Consider the following 22,219-nt stretch of genomic DNA (forward strand, 5'->3'; position numbering starts at 1 on the left):
TTACTTAGCCATGGCACCTGCAAACTTTCATTTTCTTCATCTGACTTCATTGCCTGAACTGATTTTTTTTGGCAAAAATAGGTTGCTGTCAGCTACTCAAAAAAAATCCACTTTTTTAGATTTTTTTTTTTTTTTTTTTTTTTTTAACTAGCAATACACTGATAGTGATCCTGGTGCAAACTTGGGCACTGAACCCTGCCCCTGTCCTCTGTCACCCTGCCCATTAAAACCTCAACCTACAGACACCAGTGAGGGCCCAGCATGGAAAAGGATGCTTCATTAGCCTTACAAGTCTTGGCTTTTCACCTGGTAACTGGAGGAAGAGGATGTGGGAAGAAGATTAAAGAGAAGTACTTCTATTAACAAAAATAGCACCCAGAGGACCTGAATGTGACCTGATGTTGTTGTGGCAGAGTACTGAAACACTGGAGTCACCTAAATCCAGCCAGGTTTTACACCATGCCCTTGACAGAGCAGATGCTGTTCAGACAAGCACTCAGATGCACCATGTTTCACCCAAAATTACCAAACTCATTCCATAAAATGGAGGTTGAGGCCCACATCCAAGGCACGTGCTTGGGACTACATGGCAATTCAAGTGTGTATTCCAGAGAGCTCTGATTCTCTGTGAGGCACCAGAGCTGCAGCCCAGCTGTGCTTCTGGACTGAAAGGATTTTGTCATCCTGTTTTTTGCTTTGGCACTGAGTTTTATAGGGGTATATTGAATTGTATAACAAAGCACCACTGAATGGTAGATATTTCAAAAAGTAGATTTTTTTTTTTTAATTATTAAAAACTCCTCTCCCCCTTTTTTTAATTAAGATAAAGGAGCATGACCTTCTGACGCTGATGACTAGAGCAGCATACACAAAGACAGCACTGATTATTTTATCTGCAAGCAGGTCCTATATAAACAGCAGGGTAACATTACCAGAGAAGCCCAAATCCATTTCCACAGGGATGTAAAAACATATTCTTTTTGTTTTCTGTTCCAGGAACTGGAGAAAGGTCTGAAGGAGAGAGAAGCTGCTACAGATATGATCAGCTGAAGCTAATCTTGTCTCCAAGGAGTGAGTTGCTTGATCAGTGCTCTAAGTGCTCGGTTATTGATGCTGAAAGAGGCACCACTCCTGGAAACCCAGCAGGTGCTGCAGCCCTTCACTGATCCAGGGCCTCGAGGTACACCTTTCTGAAACCCTCTGGAGGGTGTGGGTTTAATTTTTGGGGGTTCAGTTGGCTTTGGTACGTCTGATTTTGCTTTATTTTGTTGCTTTGGTTTTGTTTTGTTTTTTGTTAAATTTCCCCCCCCCTCCAAAACAAGATATTCCTCCTATAAGTCTGTAGGTGGAAAGTGGAAGTCTTTTCTCTTTTCAAAACATCTGTAATTCAGATTAATATTTGCAGTTGGAATTTTCCAGTTATTTAACATCAAACAATGAAGAGATGGCAAGAAAAGCTACCAGTTATAAATTATAGCACCCCAATAGCAAAACTACTGCAATATTGCAAAACACAGTAATTAATTTATTTAATTTCACTTTAACAAACCCCAGGATTTTCATTTTGAAAATAACCTTGTAAGAAAATGAATGCAAACCTCTCATAAAATTCCAAAGATCAGCAGAGAAGAGGAATATGGAGAGAAAGAAGAACTGAACAGACAGCATGGTTTGTCTTGTTTGGTCTGCCCAACATCTTCAGCCCTTACTCCTTTTTGGTTTCCACTAACTTTGCTCAATTCTCCCTTTCTCTGCAGCCTGAATGTGTTTTACCTTTCTCAACAGATGATTTCCACAGGCTGTGGCTTAAACCCCATGGCTGGCTGGCAGTGTCACTCCCTTGTCCCCCAGGACTACAACTATTGATTTATCCACTACTGAAAGTCTGTAAAAAACAAACCCACTTTATTCAAACACTCTGAAAAAAAAATAGATCTGAATAGACCCATATATTGAGGAATTTGAGGAAAGAGTGGAAGGAGATGATCAGACATGCCAGCTTCTTTGGCAGTTAATAAATTTGGTTGACTCCAGCTGCTGTAGATGGTGCTGCAATAGAACCATATTTTGACTGAGAGTTTCTCCCTCCTGCAGCAATCCATCTGCAGTCGATAGATTACCTGCACCCCTGGGATTCACTGCTCAATACACATCTGCAAGGAGGGTTTTCTTTCTCAGCTAACTGGGGATAAATTCCTGCTGTCCACATCCGCCTCTGCACCCTAGGAGCTTTGTTCAGAGCTCCTAGGCCTGGCTATTTGAGAGCTCTATTTATGGCACACTGACACCAGTCCTGTACCCCCCAGAAAGACCTCACATGTACTTGGCTTATATCACTTGGAGATAAGCAACTAATCCAGAGAAAATAAAGTGCCTTCAAATATATTCAGGTGATTTTTCAACCTGTAAAAACAAGTGGGATGTATCCAGTCTTCAAAACTATTCATATTTAGAAATTTCCCCGTCTCCCCAGAGGGATGGAGTAGTTCATGCTATACATTCTGCATTCTCAGACCAACATTTGGATTAAAAATTATTAATGGTCACCTTTCACTTGATACAATTTTACATTATTTTATGGGAAACAAGTGATATGTTATAATAAAGAAAACCTGAATTTACAAATATTGTGGGCCAGATCCTTCTTTGCTGGTACATTTATCTTCCTCTAAGACTTTGGTAAGGCACTTCCTATCTTGTTTACCTTGTTACCTTTCCATCGCAGTTTTGCACAGACTTGTCTGATGGACTAAGGATATTTGATTAAATTTCTCCATTAAGTAAATTTTGCTTGAAAAAATATTAACTATGTGAGTTTTCTTCCTGGTCCTGACCACATCTCCTCTGTTCCTACATGCATGGATCATGACTGGTTACTGATTTCCAGAACCAGTGTGGTGCTGCATCCTCCCAAATGATAAGTGACATACCTTAGATGTGGTTCTTAAACAGTTTTCTGGGGCTATAAATGGCAATGCAGAAGCCCCAATAAGTAATTTTGGGCATTCAAGCCTATACTCTACCCAAAATAGTTTAGGAAAACTTGTGAAAGAGATGATTGTTCCCCATGTGCAAAGACAACTCCTACTTAAAAATCAGTTAGTTTGGCTGCTGTCACTCTCCTGGGCCACCCAAAGATGTGCTCAGTTTGCACCGATGGCCTCCACTCCCAAAATCTTTATTCCACACCAGTTTTGGAGCTCCAAAAGGAATGACAAGACTCAGGCTGCCAGAGATCTCCTGGTGGTAATTAGTCAGACTAAAAGAACAAATTCTTGGTTCCTGATGCCCAGCCCAAGGCCACCCTCCCTTCCCCAGACTCGGAGATACACTCTGCCAGAAGGGGCATTTCTGAGTGTTTTGCACAGAGTAGAGCACTTGCTTCCCTGACTGCCTCTGATTTCTCCTTCTGTCCCTCCCTTCCCTGTGCTGCAAGGCAGAGAAAAGCATCTGCCTCTAGGATAGCTCAAGACCTAACAGTAGCCCCATTCTTGCCTTTCTGGCAAGGAAGGAGAGTTAGGTGCTTCAACAACATGTCATGCATGGGGAGTGGGAGGGGGAAGGGATGAAAGAAGGCAGCAATTTCTGACAATATGTGCCATTTGGGTGCCTGTCTCACACTAATTTCAAGATAGAATAATAAAAATTTACCACTAACACAATTTATTATCTGTCTGCATTTCAGGACCTTAAAAATAGAGCAGACAAATCATAATACATGATGTCCCCAGTGATTTCTATTCCCTAATTGCACAGATAACTTGCTTGATTAGTGCTGTGCTTTGTACAACAGGACTAGCTGGAACACAGTGAGTCTATTTACTTCAGAAGTGCTCTGGATATGATTAGCAGGAGTGCATAAATGTACATTAGTGCATATTAATGCAGCAACTAATCTACACTGTGGACAGAAACAATACATATTGTATTTTTCCACCCAGTATGCTTCTATTTGAAAATTCCTTACACAACAAGTGCCTCTGAGGTACTTACTTTAATTTTCCTGTTGCAATTGTAATTACCTTAGATTGATATGTCTGTTTTTCTAAATAAATTGCTTTACTGGCTAAAATATGCCCTCTTTGTAAGCAGATTATATCTAGTGCCACACAGTGCAGTTAACTTCTTTCTCATTGGGAGAGGAGGGTTTGAACTCCTTGCTGCGAGGAGATTTTTTATTTTGTTTTTAAATACATCAAGGACATTTTCTGTCTAGAAACAAAGCTGCCCTGTAAATGATGGGGCTGGTTCTGACATCCATCTTCTAACTCAAGACATTTGCATTTTTTGGGACTTCCACTGTGTTCTCTGCAGCAGTGAGAAGTAGGTTTTGTACACAAAAACTGGCACCAGAAGAAAGAGATGGTTTATAACTCTGTTGTCAAATCACACATTTGTTGTGACCTTTTATATGGCAGACATGTGGATTACTCACCATGACAAATATTTACCACGTTAACATAGGAAATGCAATAAATAATATTTCTGATATTCTGATGGGAAAGTCATCAAATAGCAGAAAATGGGGAGGAAGTTCAGTTCTGTCTGTGGTGCTTTCAGGCCCCTGCACAGCACTACAGCTTAACTACAACCTACAGGACAGCCACTAACACCTGGCAGAAGAGGGGCAGGAGAGGTGAATTCATGTTCCTGAGCCACAGACAGCATGATTCTTTCAAGAGGAGTGAAAACAAAACCTCACCCCAGTACCTTATTTTCAGAATTTTCAGAGACAGACTGATTTCAGTAGTATGTTTCACTTTACACTCAAAAGTGCACCACCCTGCTCTTCCCCAAGCTCCTTTAACCATTATACATTGTCAATAGAAGAGTAAATCATTATTTTAAAATTATTTACCTATTTCCTGTAAGTCTCTTTAAGTGTTTCCATATTTCTCCTACTGTCCAGAGAGCTCTTGCCTATGCTCTTGCGACATTCATTGATTAACAATTAGCACTGGGGATCACCTCCAGTAGAATTTTCTATATAAACATACAGGAGCTGGACCATCTTCTGTTTAAAAACCAAAAATAGATGACTTAAACCCCCAAATATAAATCCCAAGAAACAAGGACAAGATGTACTTAGTAGTTGCTGCTACACTAGACAGGCAAGTTTTCTCTTCTTCCCTTATCTCAGAAGGAATGTGCTTAGCCTCCTTACGCTGACATCACAGAATATCCTGGGCTGGAAGGGACTCAACTAGGATCAAAGCCCAGCTCCTTGTTCTGTACAGAACAGCTCCAAAAATGCACCCCTTGCCCAAGAATGTTGTTCAAATGCTCTGTGAGCTCTGGCAGGGTTGGGACCCTGAGCACTTTCTAAGGAAGCCTGTTCCAGTGCCCAGCCACTCTCTGGGTGAAGAACTCCTAATATCCAGCCTAAACCTTCCTGATGCAACTCCAGGCTGTTCCCTTGGGTCCTGTCACTGGTCACTGCAGAGAAGAGCTCAGTGCCTGCCCCTTTGCTTTCCCTCATGAGGAAACTGGGACAAGGCCTCCCCTCAGTTGTAGCAATCACACGCTTGGAAAAACCTCTACATAACCCGGCCTCAGTGAGACACACGGTGCTGTAAGTTCAGATGTGCTCTCCTTGTCTCCTGCTAACCAAGTTCCACTGCTGGTAGCCAGGCAGATGATGCCCAGATTTCATGAGATGTGGAGCCTGGCCGATTCCTGTCCTGCCGGTACCTGACCGTGTCAGTCTGCGGCCTTGCCAGCACTCAGCCCAGCAACTCCATGGAGGTGAACACCAACACCAGATCACCACAGGGTGACTGATCACAAAGATGGGTGTTGTAGGCAACAGGGGAAGGGGTGGTCACTACAGCTGAGGGGAAGGAGGACCCTGTGGCAGGGAATTGTCTTTGGAACAGTGCAGCTGGCCGTGCTGACGCTCCGGAGGCCGCGCTGCAGGCGAGCCCACAGATCAGCACAGAGAGCAGGCTGGGGAAAAACACACTTGGCACTTTGTTCAGCTGTAACCAGATGAAAACCTCTCACCCTCTGCCTTCAGAACTGGCTGCTTAGATTAGACACTAGGAAATTGCACAGATTTTCTGATGGGATGCTACTCTGCAGTCTCTCCCATTTAGTTTTCAATTTCTTTCCATGAGTTATGGGTCAATGGCTAGAGTCAAATATAACCACTTCCTCATGCTTATGGTAATTACTAACTCCCACTTTATCACAGCGCCTTTTATCTGAAGTATCCCAAAGCATTTTACAAATTCAGCAACACATCAATGTTGGACCTGATCCAAAGCGCATTAGGGTTAATGAAGTTAATATACAATGTATTATATGCATGTAAACATTTCATAAATTGCTTGCAATAGCATAATTACAGTTGAGGCCATCCAAACAGCTTTAACTCTGCCCTATAGTGATGGAAACAATAAAAAAAGAACAACTGGATGGGTCTTCCAAAGAGAAGCTGCATTTTCTTGCAGTTAATTCAAACCAAGACCGTATTTAAATCTTAAATAATAATTAACGTGTACTATTGGCAAAGAACTGGGTTTAGATTACGTGTTCCACGTAGCTGAACGTTCTCATTCTTGATATTTTTTCAATTTGACTATCAAGATGAATTTCCTAGATTGAATGCAATTGATCAGATAAACTTTGAAAGAAATTATTAGGGTAGAAGAGGCGACAGGCACTAGTTCAATTGTAACACCGTATTTATCTAACTAGTGATCAAAATGAGCCTAGGCACATCACTGTGCCATCCTCACACCTTCCAGAACACTTGCTACTGCATACTGCCCCAGGGAGTCTTTAAATTGGAGGTGTACTAGGAAAAATATCATCCTCTGCTTCACACCTTTTTTAATGCTCTTTCCTCCAATGCCCACAGTTTGAAATAAGACACAAGTTGGATGGACACTTCACCCGACCTAGTGCAGCAGCAGCACTGGGAATCACATGTTTTAAAACAAAGACTTTGGGCTTTACACTAAAGTGTAAAGTGTTTGAAGTGTTCAAGCTAGCAAACCTAGGGATCCTTTTCAGTCATCCTTACAACTTCATATATTCTAACAAAGGCCCACACCAAAATACCTCATGTCTACCCTACAGCTGGGCTGGTGTTTTAAATGTGAACACTGGTATTTTAAAGTTGCTATAAATAGTAATTGCAATTTGAAGCTTGAATAGTTTGAAGTCCATCATTATGAACAGCTCTGCTATTTGGAATTTGGCTCCCCGTCTCTTAGTGACGTTGCTGGGCTTCTGCTGAGTAAACAACCTACCAAGTACTGTCCAGTGTGGACTTGTGTTTTCCTCAGCACTAGAAGGAAGAGGAGATTGAAAGAACTAAAAGAGCTGAGGGATAAATGACATTTAATAAACCAAAGCACTCCCTTAAGTCTGCCCTGGGAGACAAAGGGACAGCACTTTAGAACACTGTGTTATGATCAGTGCAGGAATCATTCCCCACTCTCGGTATCTGCTCCTAAAGTGCTTCCCCTAGAACAACACAGTTCCCATCCTTCTTCCCAGTAATTCACTCTGAGTGTGCTTCAATTCACAGGGGAGGGATTACAGGGAAATTGCAGTGCTTGTGAGGTGCGTTGGCTTGGCAGCCTCGGATGCTAACGCAGACGACTATTCGACAGAGACTCTCAGAACAGGTATAAAACAATGCAAGCAGATGTCATCTCCTCTACAGAAACAGCTCAGCTCTGGAGAAGCTTTCCTTCTGCCTTGGATCAGGCTCCCCAGGGACAGCGCAGCTTTTCTGCCAACTGAAGCACAAACTGATTCTGTCTAACCCAGCATGCTTTTTGTGATAACTCGACTTGGAGCATCCACTCACTGCACAGTGACAACTGCCATCAGCAGCAGCAACCTTCAGCCACTCAGATGTCTGCTCTGAAGGTACAGAACATTATCTTGTTACAGAACTATATATTAAAAGATTTGATTTGTCTGGAAAACAACACAGTTCTTTAGTTTAGAATGGAAAACATTTTTCCAACAAAACTATCTTCTGTGTCAAAGCAGAAAGTTTGTACAAAACCCTTCCTATTCAGATTTGCATTGATTTAATAACTATATGTTGTCCCATCACTTACTAAAATTTTTAAAGTAATAACCTAGGCCAGCTTAATAAAGACTATGAAAAAATTCTTTTAACTTCAAACTCTGCAGATATTAATAAAAATTGTGTGAAGGTAAAAGGGATAAGAGAAGTCTTTTTACCATGAAGACAGGGAAAGGGGGACCCAGACAGGCTGTGCAGTTTCCACACTTGGAAGTTTCAAGGTCTGCCTGGTTAATGCCCTGAGCAGCCTTGTCTCACATCTAACACTGCTTGAAGGAGGCTGGAGTAGGGGTCCCTTTGAACCTGAATTATCCCACGATCCTGTGGAAGTAATTGTCTGACATAAACACAAGTCAAAATAACTTCAAAGTTAGTATGGGATTATCAAAGTATTTGATAGCAAGTGGATTTGTGTTGGAAAAAAATCTCCCTCTGCTTTTCAAGTGCAGAAGGCCAAAGACCTGACTGATAAGGGCAAAAATAATGATACAAGCTAGACTTTTACCATGGGATTATCTCAGCTCAGATGTTCACAACATAATTAAAGATCTTTATAATGGACACATTAATGAACTACACAATTCCTTTCTAAATTTAAAGACTTAACAGTTGTACAGTTCTACCAGATATAGGCAACATCAGCAGAGCAGATTTGAGTGAGTGAAATCCTGAAGGGATCAGGTTTGATGCAGGTCAGTAACGAGGCACATACAGCTGGAAACACTTTGTGAAAGAGCTGAGGGCACAGAAATTATTTCAGCAGTAAGATGAAAAAATAAGTAGGTAAATTGGTGACAGTACAGTGACCTGATAAACTAGCAATAATCTAAGAATATGTTTAACACAACCATATGGAAAGAGAACCCAAAATGAGTTAGAGAGTGTTTAAGGATCAGAGTTAAGTTGCTCAAGAGGAGCTCTTGGCTGACGTTAAATTAGTGGGGCTAATGTCATCTTGAGTTGCACACCAAGAGAAATGTATTTCTAAATATTGCATTCCAATTTAGGAACCCTTATTTCAGGAATATGGAAATAACAGTAAGTCATAAAAGTCAGTGAAAAAAAAAAAAAAGGACTGTGTGATTTTAATTACATTGCCCAGTTATTTAATTAATTCATGTAAATTTTAGTGGTAAAATTTTATCATTTTTATGTTTACTATTCATAAATGCCACAAATAAAGAGCTCTCAAAGCACACCACAGGGGAAGGGTGTTCCAGCCATGTAGACAAAGAAATAACAGGAGCCAGTGACTGGTCTTACAGCAGCTTCAGTTCCCAGAAACAACGTTACAACAAAAACCTCCAAGTCCCTAGGACACTCTAAAACCAAACAAATACAGCAGTGGCTGTCACTTTGCATTGATGCTCATTCAAAAATAATTTTGTAAGAGGCACCTGGTGTGATTCTGAATGCAGATACCACAGGTGTGCGTGTTTAGGACTCACTACAGTTGTGCACCCACCATGCCAAGAACCAGCAACCCTCAAATATAAGGGATCCACGAATTAGTAGTCTTGAACTGGCAGCCGAACTCTGCTTTACCTTCCTCTATTTGTGATTCTAAACATCTAAAATATTCAGAAGCTATAACCTCATTTGAACATTTCCACTCTTACTTCAATGGGCCTGTGACATACAGCACATAGGATATAAGTGTTAGGAGCAGGCGTCTAATTCCCTCTGCCAAAGGCAGGAAAAATTTGGCTTGCCTTGAATACTTGGCATTGTGAGTGTGCACAAACCTGAAAGAGCATAATTAAGATGAACATTGGCCTGTTAAGTCTTTTCTTAAATGGTGCTAGTCATGGAGGGGAAAAAAAGAACCGCAGAATAAAAAAGTGATTAGAAGCATTAAATCTGGTCATTTGGATTAAATCCCACCCTGAGTCACAGTCTAGTAGGAAATACAGACACTTGATCTCTTTTTCCTCCTCTGTCCTTTCCTTTCCCAGTGAACTAAGTGTTATGCCACCCTCTGTCACCCTTCCTGTTGTGCCACTTTTCTGCAGACCTGCTTTTTCTACTCTGCTCATGTCATTATCTGCATTTTATTATCATAACCACCCCCAAAATTTCTCTTTAACAAGGGCTGGGTGCTTTGTGTAAGCATTTTGAGCAGATAATTTTATAGCCACCTTCCTTGCTGAATTACAGCTTCCCAAAGCTAAGGTACATGTTTCCATTTTTCAACTAATTAGAGCAATCAGATGCAAAATAGTTATAGAAAGTGACTGATCTGCAGATTATTTGGTGGGGTTTTCAGCTGGTTGAGTTGTTTGGGAGTGGGCAATTTTTGGGGGGGTTTTGTTGTTTTAAAATGGAGCTGTTTGCCAGTATTCTCATTGTAAACCCCTCAAAACCAAACCTCTTCTTTCTGTTTAAAATAAAAAATATTAGCAAGGCAGTCCAGCCAAGATTACAGCTCAAAATGTCTATTCAGCCAATAAATTCACCTATTCAATTTTTTCTCAGACTCCCCAAACCTTCAGAGCATTGTTAAAAATACAAACTCTGTGGTGCATCCTTCCATTTTCAGCAGCACTAGGGACATCAAAAAAAAAAATTAAAAAATTTAAAATAATTAAACATTGACCTATTGTCTTTGCTAAATGGCTACCAGAAATCTCCACAGCACCTGGGGTGTGGAAAATGGGGAGAAATAATAGGAGAGTTTAGCACTGCAGGAGAATGAGAGAGCTTCCCTTGCCAACAGCTGGGTCAAAACAACCCACAAGGAGTGGCGTGTCCTAAACCTTACAGCTCTGTCAAATTGCAGCAGGACCCTGAGCATTGCAGGAAAAAAGCCCTTCCTGGCCACACTGCTTGACAGCTACCTTCAAGGAGTACAAATTTAGTGTGTTGGAGGCCTTGCCCTCCCTGGCAGGCCAGGGCAGGGAGATCCATCGCCCCCTCCCAGGTGTCACTCAGGCTGAGCGGTTCAGCAGGTGTTTCTGCTCGCATTAAAGCCTTGCAAATGGCGCTGCTAATTGAATTACAAATTAACTCATTATCGGATACAGTAAGTAATTTCTTTAAATTAAGTGGAGATTAATTAGAATAGCTGGGCAGAACAACTGAAGCAAAATGGTCCCACCCCCGCCATCAACAGCTAAACCTGTCAAATTATTCTAATCTGACCGAAATTGATTTGGGATTATCAAGCACATCTGTCAAACTAGCATTGAAACACTTCAAAACTTAAAGTGATTCTCCTAATATTAAAACAAATATTAAACATATTTGACGCCTGTAACACTTGAGAATATCCTCAAAAATAAGGAGATATTTAGCTATGCTTCTGGAAAGAATGGATTCAAACATGCATTCAGGTGCTTATGAAGGGCACACATGATCGTTGCTTTAGCAGATGAAAAATCCCAATAGAAAACAGCCCCTAATATCCTTTGAAACGTTATTACTTCTGAAATAGTTATTAGCACCAGAGTAAAATTCCCTGATAGCTAATAATTACACTGAGCTTTCCTTGGGTTGTACAAATACATCCATGGTCACCAGTGACACTGCAGCTCTCAAGGTTATCCTTCATAACATGACATTGCGTCTAGGTGCAGAACAGAATGAGACAATAACAGTGCTGAAAAAATCCCAAACCCAATATTTTTTGGAACAGAACATGCAAATACAGCAATTTTTTAGATCTGCTCCTAAAGGAGGAGAAAATGGTCAAGCATTATAAATCATTATTAGCAACTGAAACATTAAGGACAAAGCCAATTTAGAAATAATCCATCAACTGATCAAGAATTTTCTTTCTCCTCCCATATGTATAAGCAGTGCCACATGAAATCACCCAAAGCCTTACAAATAGCATTTCCACCTGCTGAAAAATAATCCATTAAAGTCTTTTCATGTGAGTCACAATAAAGTACATCATGATAAACTGTATTTTAATTGGAGACTATGAGAAGGAAATTAATTTCACCAAGAACCTTCTGTGATAAGGAGACACATGGGTAATTTGATGCCAGCTTGGTCTTGTAACTCGAGCTTCCCAAGTTAAAACTGGGACTCAAAACACCATCATTTATAATCCTAGAAAGAGACAAGGTAGGATGGGCCTGAGAAACATAGGACAAGCATGCAAAATATTAATTAACACCTCAAAATACCACCTCTCCAGAAATGAACAATAATCCAGAGGACTGGGGGGCACAAGAGGGTGATAAAAGGCAGCAGCCCTGTTTTCTTTACAGTGAACAATACAGAGCTGACAACAGAAAAGACACCATCAAAAAAACGATTGGGAAAAAAAACCCCAAAACCCCAGAAGGCCCCATGGGAAGTGCAAAGCACCCAAAGAGATTATTTGGAGAAATTACAGGGAAGGTGGGTCAGGATTCTGATATCCCCCAGGGTCTCACGCCAGGTTATGAAATAACAAACCCAAAAGGTGTACCCGGAAGCTGACAAAGCACTTAAATCCCATCTTAGATTAAACAATCCTCACAGCAGAACAAATTTGACTGAAGAGTTGGGGTGATAAATGATGACAAACTTGTGTCCTTCCCTTTTAATGCAAATTAAAATGCCATAAAAATGTGATGACTGTTTTGCTGCGGCCACATCTTGGCAAGCCCTCTATGGCCTCCTTATCCTTATGGAACTGGAAACATTTATTGAAGACATTAACCATCACTCTGACACACCAGCTTATTTCCATCCCCACATCTAACCCCTGGGTGTGTTACAATGCAGAGTAGAGTAAGGATAAAGTAGATAAATTGGAGTCAAACAGGAGTCCACACTTCTGGAAAGGAATGAGGGAAGAAGAGGGTTAGAAGAGAGTTAAAAATGCTAAAAGTAAGGCAATTAAAATTCTCAATAAAACTATCTGTGGTACCATATTAGAAACCAGAGCATTTCCACAGCCACTAGAAGAGGTACCATAAATTAACCAAATGACACACTAAAAAGCTTAAACTTAAAATCTGCTAATCCCCTTAGACTCAGCCTCTAACAATTTTGCAACAGGAACTGCAGCTCCTTTTGACAGAAACAGTAAATCATCCCCTCAAGCAGCATATCTTACTGCAAAATAGGTATGTAAGAAACTATATCTGTCCCAGTCGGTTCAGAACAGTGTTTTAGAGCAGCTTATGATTATATTTCAGAAGAACTTTTTCCCCATTTAAAAATTCCATCAGTTTTAACATTAAATCCAGAGATAAATTGGGCACTTAGAGATATTAGAGGCTTTTTCAGTAGATGTTCTAGACATTTTGCTACCTTTCATGTTATTCTAGAGGCTAGTTAAGCTCATTGTTTGAAGTCCAAAAGCTTTTGGAAATTGATGTCTAGGGCTAAGCTTAAATCTTTAAACACTTTTCAAAAGCAAGATTCATTCAGAGAGCCAAACAGTCTTAGCAGTCAGCCTTTTCAACAGAACCTATTTGCAAAGATGGATCTAAAATAGATTACTTTATCTGGCTCTTCCAATGAAAGTAATTTTTGGAAAGAAATTCTCTAATACATCAGTCTGTTATATTCACAGAAAGTAGCAGTTTCTAATTTGTCCTTCATACAGCTGCAAGTGCAGCAAAGATTTTAAATTCTTTATCTCGGTGGGGTGAAGGGTAAAGAAGGGAAATGCAGATGTAAAATACTGAACTCATTTATTTGGACAGTGGATGAAGCAGTCGTGATACGTTTATTGATTTGCTGCTCCACTAATTAACATAGTGCTTTCAGTCTTCAAGTTTTCATCAAAAGATTGAGCTGTTTAAGACAGTGTTTTCAAAGTCACTTCTCAGAGACGCCACCTTAAACGGGAGCAAAAGCTCTGCAATTTCTGATTTTAATTGGTAATGAATAGGCCTATTCTCTGAAGACCCCAATCCATGTACTCTGACATGCAGGCTCGTGTGCAACAATGTGAAAAGTGACCCAAATTAAAATGTTGCATATTTGTAACAAACACATTGGAACAGGATACCGGTATGGAAAACAATTCCTGTTATAGACATGGAGACATCAAACCTGCATCCCTCGTCAGACATCTCCTTTTCCCTCTATGATGCATGACTAGCAAGTTAACAAATACTTCCCCAGCAAGTATAAGAGAAGAAGTAAAAAACGGGGTCCCACAAATTAAGAACACATTTCCATTAAATTCTACCATGCTTAACAAGGCAGCAGCTCATTAATTTCCTGAGATCTGCTCGCTCATAGCCACAACAAACAACTACAGCTCGAACAGCAGGAATGGAGAGATGATGTTCTTCATGGTATTTTCATGTCTCCTGGCATCAAGGAGGCTTTGTTTATTAACACAAGCTTTTTATTTTAATGACCTTTACACAAGCAGCATCTCAGAAGGCAGAAGAGGAGCGATTATGGTCTTCATGAACCTGAAGTCCAGCTTGTTTTCTTAACTCCTGACTTTTCTCAGCAATTACTTAGAAAATTCTCTTTCATTCAGAATATCAGTACACATCCCTGACCTTTGTTCCTTGCTACACACAGATAATTAACCCACCAAAACAGTATTTTCACACCATGAAAGAAGAAAACAAGACCACTGCCTGGGAATTAATCTCCTCCCTGGATGGCAGAACACACAGTCTCAGTTAATAGCCCCAGAAGGCTTCTGATAATATTGTCTCATTGCAGCATTAAGTCATGATAGAGGTCTTGCCCTGACAAACACAAACAGCTCTCAGGGCCCTAGCAAAACTTGGAGGGTGAGGACAAAGGCAAAGAGCTTGTCTTTCCCTTCCCCCTGTTTCAAGGAAAGAAAGGGACAACAAGGATAATGAATCTGCTGGGCTCTGTGGAATGTGCTGCCCATGAAGTCCAGGGGTTTCCAAACCTGGTGCATGCTGAAAGGACGTGTGTCACTGCTCTTAAACAAACAGCCCTGGCATGGAGCCCCAGCTCACAGACTGCTGGATGCAGGGGTGGTCCCCATGTGGAGAACTCATCCTCTGGTTTCTGTCTCTCCTTTTTTGTTTTTACTTTGTGCCATTATTTCTGGCAACTGAGAGAGCTAGAGGACCTGGACATAGAGAGATACTTCAACCTTGCAGTGCATACCACCCACCCAGTACTGCTGCTTGGGTACAAAACCAAGGAGCAAACCCATTTGCCCTGGTCTACATGACAATTTGCTTCAAAAGACACTGCAGAAAATAATTCACATGTACCATGTGTTAAGGGGCACATATTTTTAATTCTAGGTAAGCATCTTCCACAGAAGTGTGGAACTGCTATTCTTGCCCAATACAGTTCAAATGACCTATACAAGTTTAGGGTTTTTTTTTCCCTGATGAATTCTAATCATATTTCCCTTATATTAACAGCAAAATGAAAGCCTTTCCTTATGTGCCAAGAAGCCCATTTGCAACTAATTAATTCTCAGGGTTCTTATGCTGGTCTTTCTGCTTGCAATTTTACAGTTCAAAAGAATAAAATGCAACCTATTTGATTAAAACAATATGCAGAGCCTCTTCACTGAAAGTGATGTTGTGACAAGATGGACTATAAGGGTGTTTAATAAAGTTGCAACCTCAGGTAGGATGAACATGTGTCAATATTATAAAAAGAAAATGAAGTGAAAAGCATGTGGGAGAAATAAGTCATAGGGATAAAGCAAAATAGTTGTGGCCACACATTGGGGTTCTACAATAATCTCAAATACAGCAATCACATGGGAACTGGTCAACAGAATGATCACCTCTTCCATTAATTTGTTTATACACTGTAATCAGAAAAAAAATCCTGCAAATCATATTTAGAAAGAACTCAAGGAGTTCATTTGTCCCTCATCCTGCTGGATATTTCCAAGGGAGTGGATGGGGGAGGAAGATGTAACTGGTCTCATAACCATCAAGATTTCTTAATAAATGAACAGCGACAAGTGGATTTCTCCTCTGTCCATTTTACTTTGCAAATAGCAGATTTCAAAATGTCACAAAAGAAAAATCTCCAGTCACTTGAGCATTACAGAGCCTGCTCCAGCCTCTGAATGCACTGGTTTAGGAAGAGATGTCTGCAAGCAACAGCTTTAGGGTGAGGTGACTGAAGGTCTCGGTGCTAGCTCAGAAACCAAAGCTTTACTTGGTCTAACAAAAGTAAGTAAAAATACCTGTGAATTTATACCCTGGGACAAACTGATTGTGACCCATCTCCACTTGAGGATCAACTTTAATTCACAAAGTAGCCAACTGTGTCCCAAAAGGCCACTCACCAAAATCTTCAAACACTCTAGAGGATGAATTGTCCTCCAGGGAGTGAATCTTCTGCCCTGGGTGCCTCAGAGTTGTTTGCCTCAATGACCCACATCTCACACTGGAACCCACCAGAATTTTTAGGTAAGAGATTTCATTCCCCTGCAGCACTGCAGGAACCTGGGTGCTGATCATGCCTATCCACACAATACTCACCAAACAGGAGCTGTCCAACAACCCTGGGCCATAAACAGCTTTAAGTTAAACAACTGAAAGAACTTTTGTTGGGGAATTAAGGAAAAACTCTGTCCCACAGCCTCCCAGATGCAGGTATCTATAGAAGCTGCTAAGAACACAACCAGCAATGCAAAAGGATTTATTTTCCTGGCTAACAGCACAGTTGTTTTCCAGGATATGACTGTGTGAAGATGTCAACTATTTGTTTGTCTGTCTAGAAGATGTGTTCCTCAAATGTAAACGTACCTGTGGCCATGCCAAAAAGAAAAATTATTTTCCCCCTTCCCAAGTCCTGTTAGTTTTACAGGGCCAGCACAACAGCAGGCAAGCCAGATTTGAGTCCCCTCGTACACCAACGTTTGCTAGGCTGTATTTTGTCACACCTGCACAAGCACACTGAACAGGCAGGTGTAAACAGAAGCTGTAATTTGTCCTGCTGGTGCTGATGCATGGGGAGGCAAAAAACCCAGCCTGAGCCAGAGCCCCAGTTGAATGCACAAAGCTGCCAGGTAGAAAAACAAAAGCATCTCTTCAGTCCCAACCTGCATGTATTTTATATGAAAATCACTAAGGCACAATAAATATGGAACCCCGCAAAGAACTTTTTTTACAGTCAATTTTTCGGAAGAGAGCTGCAATTTCTATAATGAACATGCATTAAACCCTCCATAAAAAAGTTAATTAAGAAAATTAGTTTGTTTTTTCCACTCAAAGTAAGTATTTTGCTGTTTAAAAATAGAGTATGTACAGTAAATATGGTTTGGAAGGAAAGGTTTGTTGCAGAGCTCTATTGATACAGATAACAGAGTTCTTTTGCAGTGGAATTTATTACAAATTTAGACACTCTATGTATGGAAATAAAATACGAAGGAAAAAAAACAGCACATGAAACACCACAAGATCATAAAAAAGCAGAACAGAGATGTGCAGAAATGGCACAAAACCCTTGGGAAAAAGAAAGGTCAGATATTTGCTATTAAAATGGATGACTCAAGTCGATTCTTCCCCCCATCTCACATTACATGTAGTTTCACTAGAAGCAGAGGACCCCACAGTTTTTCCACTAGTACCTTGGGGAAAAAAAAAAAAAAAGTCTTTAAAGAACTGAAGCTTTCCTTTTTCAGTCACTCAGATCAAGAGGGAGACTTTTGAAACCACATTCAAACAATCCTCTATTGATAAGTTTCCAAATTTTCTCTAACATATCCCAAAAAAGAAGTAATGACTGTGCCCTGAAACAGGAGGCAGTAAATAAGGCTATCACAGAGGTGACAAAGAAAAATACTGAAGAAGGTTGAGAGAAAAACATGTATGGTTTGACACAGAGGCAACCTATATGGAAACAGAGCCACAGATTAAAAGGGACTTAGCTGCAAGCAGAGAAACAACAGGAGGAAGAATTCAAAGAAAAAAATCTACTCGTTAAGAGAGAAGAAATATAGAGTAAACCTCAAAAAGGGAAAAAAAATCCTAAGCTTTACAGCAGTTCATAGTTAGAAATGAAAGTGTAAGTTTTGCCAAAGAAAACAGAAAAAACCCTTTGGGGTTTGCTGCAGCCTCGGTGCCAAGGCAAGAGGAGGAAAGGGAGGCACAGCCCAGCACTGAGCTCCCAGTCACCAGCAGGAGTGGATAACCTGGGATGCTATCCACATCCCAAAGAGGGGATGGCTGGGAGACCCCTCACCCCTGGGCAGCCAGCACCACTGCCCTGCAGCACAAATAAAGAGATCCTTGAAAAGGTGGAAGCTTCAATGGCTGGGACAATCTTCTTATCAGTACCTCATCCCTCAACTGCAAGTTAAACTGATTTCTAGCCTACTCAGCAGCTAAAGATTATCTCTCGTATGGTAATGGTGGGGTAGATTCACCAGGACAGAAGTTTGTTAGGACCAAAATTCTGTTCCTGAAACTAATTTTATTTTTCTTTTTATGACCACTTGAAGAAGCAAAGTGAACCAAACTCCAGCAAACACGATAAAGTGAGAGTATGGAGAGAGACTTCTTTTCATAGCACCCAGAAAATGAGACATCCTCACCTGTGGCTCAAGGAGCCCCTCTAACCCCCTCCAGACAGGCACCACATGGAGGACAAAACCCCAGCCTGCTGCCTGAGACCACAACACACAGCATGCTCAGGAGAGCACATCACAAAGAGCCCTGAGGAGCAGCCTGGAGCAAACCCCTCTGACAGGGCTCAGAGTCACTCCTGCACCTCCAGAGCTCACCCCTCACACCTCAAGCAGCATCTTCTCCAAAAGCCCAGCATATAGGCAGCACACAGATGCCCACTAGCCCCTTTTCCCTTTGGTTTATTGTGCAACACTCCAAAGAAACACGAGAGCAGGACCTCAGCTAAAACACCAGGTGGGGAGACACACAAATCACCTAAAGTGGAATATCACTGTAACTTGTTTTAGCCAATTCATTGCACAAAGAACAAAGTTTCTTACCTGAATTCAGGTGGTGAAGAAGGAGCTCCAGCTTGCTCTAACTCAATGTCTTTTTCTTTCACAGGCAAGAAACCAAGTCTGGCTGCCTTGGTGGGTCCAGCCAGCCCACCTGAGGCTAACTTCGAGCCCTGACCATGGCACAGAGCTGCTGGGGCAGGAGGACACTGTGTGGGCAACCCAGCTCCAAAAGGGGACTTGGGAGGCAAAACCCTCATTGCTCACTTCAGAAATGGAGAAGGGGGAAATAATTCACTCTTCATTTTCTTAATTCACTCTGTTTTCCTTTCCTTATTCTCATTCCTTTCCAAATGTATCTCTCAGCCTGCTTTTCTTTTTGCATCAAGCATTTATATAGCTCCAATTTCCTGAAAAGCAATGAGCTTACATGAAAACCTAGTCACATTTTAGATCTAAGTGAAAAATGCTTGGTTTACTCTGGTAAATTAAAGCCCATATGCAGGAATTTTTGGTATTTTACCAATTGTCTTTCACAAAGCATTGTCTGAAATGAACATTTGCTCATGAGTTAATGGGAAAACCTTCTCATCAGTGTGCTCTGCCTAATGAGTCACGGCAGCTCCTGCTGGACCAGAGCAGGAATCCAACTTGGCCACATCACCAGCCTTGCTCAGTGGCAGGCATTAGCAGGTGCTTTGGGAAACAAGAACTTCTGAAATAGCTTTCCCTACGCAGGAGTTGCAATCCTTGTCTGTTAGAACAGCATGTTTCATGGTGTTGGTCTCACAAAAGTGTTTTAGGATGTTTGTGGGAGCCTTTGGATGCCAGGGCTTCTTCAGAGGTGTGTTTATTTGAGTTTTACACATGTTAAGGTCCTAAGAAATGTCTCTTCAAACAAGATAGTTCCTATGCAAATGTTCATAGCAATATTTATAAACAATATAAATTTGATTGAAAAATAATTTATTGTGTTCTGGTCTTTCTGCATGCACTAAATGTGGGCTGGCTGACTCCCCTGCTGAGAGGCACCTGGAGCATCACTGAAGTCTTCTCTGGAAAATTAAAAGAACAGGAAAAACTTAGGCTGAAGCTGCCAGTTCAGTCCACAGATGGAGGTGCACGTGAAGCCTTCCCACTGGAACTCTCCCCTCACACGTGCCTGATCTCAGTGCTGGAGTAATTAATTCTCGTGTCCTCTCAACACGTCCCCCCTCGTTACCAAGACCGTGATGATACTGGATGGTGTCTTGTCTAGTATATTAAAATGCAGATTACGTGACAAAAAGACCTTCAGCATCCAGAACTGTCAGTCCAGCACATTTCAGCTCCTGCTGGTGCTGGCTGGAGTCTCCCACGTGTAGGGAGCTGAATATCTGAGCAGGGATCTGTGGCACAGATATCAGGACATTGTAGTCTTTAGTCACTGCTGGCACACAAGCAAATAGAGAGAGATTTTTCTTCAGTCTCTTCTGTGATATCCTGAAGACAAAGCACCTTTACTCTCTCCTCAAGAAACTCACCATGTGCTTCAGTGGAGGAAAAAAGTCAGGAATAATTAAAGAAGACATGTGCTGTCCAAACTTCTGACAGGTGCTTCTTTGATAAATAATTCATCTTAAAAATCTTGAGAGGTATGAATAAGATGGCAAATGAGGTGCTCCTCTCGAGCACACAGGCCTTCCCAGGTGACCTCCCATGGCACATGCAGTTCATAATACCCTGGAGGGGGCACAAAGAGAAAAGAGTTTTAACAAATTTGTCAATGAAAGCTGTCAAGTACAGGCATGTGCTATAATCAGGTACTTGAATATCTCACAGCAAACCCTACTGTGCAGTTCATAAAGTATCAGATAGCTTCCCACAACGAATTCAGGGAAGAGAAGGGAAAACACCAGACTCAGCTCTCACCATCAGAACTGAAAAGCAATGTTACACATTAACAAGGGTTTGCACAGTGTGTGTCCTTCATGCAGGATTGCAGTGACAAATGTCCATGCAGTTACAAACTACATGACATTACACCAGTTAGACCTCAGGGAGCATCCTGCCAATTTTCTGTCTATCATTTATTTTCAGATCTGGTGGTGTGCACACTTTGAGTGCTCTTAGCCAAAAGTCACATCCAGTGAAGTTTCAGCAACAAACTGTTTTCCATCTCTGATTCTGAATTGTTTGATTTTAAATAGTTTGTTATACTTCTGTTTAGGGCATGTGTCCATAATAATCAGAAGGGAGCTGAGTCTTCCAGCAATGCTATTCTTTAGCTTTCTCCAGCATTTGCTCTTATATACATTAACCAAAACATCTGCAGTAAGAATTTTGCTCCTTTTAACCTTCATTCTTCCTTGGAGCTCCTGACCCCTTGCTAGGGATGTTTAAGACAAATGTATAAAAACCTACTTTATCTCTTCTTACAGTTAACAAGTAGCAATGAATAATCTTCCTAATGGTAAAACATACAACTAATACTTTAACAGAACAAATCTTCATATATCAGGGGTCATAACTGAAGGGCAGTTCTGGATAAGAGTATACAGATAAAAAAAGTGCATGTAAAATACACATAAAATATATATAAGTATGTGGACTAGACTAGCCTTTGTGAAAATTCCTAAGGAGAGAGGAGCATTGAAAAGGTATATTTTTTTTGTTGAAGGTACTTGAGCTGATCTCATGTAAAATATTTCAAAGAGGTTTTGTTGTATGACAGGCACTGTATTAATGTGAAGCTCAGCTCTGTGCAGAGTAAGGGCTCCTTTGCCTCACATGGTTTGAATTTGACAAATTTAAAACAGCATTATGGTGGTTCATCAGGAAACATGAGAAAAATAAGCAGAAAGAGTATCTGAGTATGACCTGCAGCGAGCAACTCCATGCTCGTACTTTGAGATCTTGAAAAAGTTTTTGCACTTTGTTTTTTTTCCCCACTTGTGTGTTATATATGAGTCAATTACTTTAAACTATGGATATTTTCCCATCTACTTGCCAACCACTGTTTACTTAACATAAATATTGATTTTTATTTTTTTTTTCTCAGTTAATCAGAGATCATCTGTCAGACTCTTGAGGTGTCTCTCTGACCCTGCCAAAGGAAAGCTCCAAGCAGATCCTGCTAGACTGCCTTTACTTTACTGGGGGTGGAAATATTTTTATATCTGATTTGACCTTCTTTCCACTTCTGACACAAGAAGAGTCACAAGCTGAATAAAGCTTACCTGAATCCATCCTATAGAAGCAGAAGCAAGGGCATGTAAGACTACTCACAACCAGATTTAATTAGGACCCATTTTGGATAACAAAACTGAATTAAAAGAAGGGCAAAAGGAAAAAATCCA

At 40.9% G+C, this 22,219-nt stretch overlaps 2 long non-coding RNA genes across 2 annotated transcripts in view; one reads left to right on the forward strand and one right to left on the reverse strand.

Moving 5' to 3' along the window:
• The first annotated feature begins 5,175 nt into the window (after positions 1–5,175).
• Positions 5,176–19,198, forward strand: LOC111931940 (uncharacterized). The gene is made up of 4 exons (XR_002865838.2): positions 5,176–5,745; positions 7,676–7,884; positions 15,469–15,583; positions 18,991–19,198. It is a non-coding gene; the product is annotated as an uncharacterized LOC111931940 (long non-coding RNA).
• The window catches only part of LOC147652189 (uncharacterized), a 147,247-nt gene continuing 143,417 nt past the window's right edge, over positions 18,390–22,219 (reverse strand). The window contains exon 2 of the long non-coding RNA XR_015289399.1: positions 18,390–20,603. This is a non-coding gene — a long non-coding RNA (uncharacterized LOC147652189). The remainder of the gene's footprint in view (positions 20,604–22,219) is intronic.

This window comes from Cyanistes caeruleus, chromosome 7 (assembly GCF_971803275.1).
Source record: "Cyanistes caeruleus chromosome 7, bCyaCae1.hap1.1, whole genome shotgun sequence".
Lineage (NCBI taxonomy): Eukaryota > Metazoa > Chordata > Aves > Passeriformes > Paridae > Cyanistes > Cyanistes caeruleus.